Source organism: Seriola lalandi, unplaced genomic scaffold (assembly GCF_002814215.2).
Source record: "Seriola lalandi dorsalis isolate HSWRI2012SDOR001 ecotype SW California unplaced genomic scaffold, Sedor1 jcf7180002053599, whole genome shotgun sequence".
NCBI lineage: Eukaryota > Metazoa > Chordata > Actinopteri > Carangiformes > Carangidae > Seriola > Seriola lalandi.
Genome location: NW_019524152.1, coordinates 14179 through 14955, shown reverse-complemented (window position 1 = coordinate 14955; position 777 = coordinate 14179).

The following is a 777-nucleotide window of genomic DNA, read 5'->3' as shown; positions in this document are numbered from 1 at the left end:
GTTTCCCTGGATGAATCCATACAAACACGCACGGAGCGAGTTCAGCATGTTTCAACTGGAGGGAAGAATTTTGCTCATATGTGAAAACTTTATGAAAACTTGATGAGCCTGTGGAGACAAGAGGAAACACAGATTATAGAGAGTTTAACTTCACACAGCGGCACACTCCTACAAACACTGTCCTGTGTTCCAGTTAGCTCACAGTGATGTGAACGACATGAGGCAGATCAGGTAACCAGGTACAAAGAGTCCCTGGTTAATGAGAGCAAAGGATCATGGGCATTGCTCTTGGTAGGAAACAGGAAACTAAAACCAATTCCCTGTGTCAGAGTAAAAGAGTCACACCTCTGTGACTGTGACCCATTTTTATAGGAAAATAACTTTTCAATGTGAAAACATGAACCCGTCTTCAGGTGCTACATCTGTACAGTGGTTGTGGCATATTTGTTTCTGTGCAGAAAGATAACAGGTGCAGGTAACGGGTTCAGACAGGTGCTGGTTGTTTGGTCAGCTGTCTGCAGGTGTGAGTTATGACACGTACCTGTCAGTCACAGAAGCTGACACAGAGAGTGTGTTTGTTATAGGTGAGAGTGCACGGTTCGGAGTGTGACAGTGACGAATCTCACTCTCTGAATGTGAATATAACCGCTGACTAAACAGCCTGATTCTTCAGCAGAGCTGAAGCTGAGGAGAAATGATTCTGTGGGAGGAAATGAAGTTCAGACGTTTCTGTGTGGATGCTGAGCCTGTGTTCTCTGTGTGTGTGTGTGGGGGGGT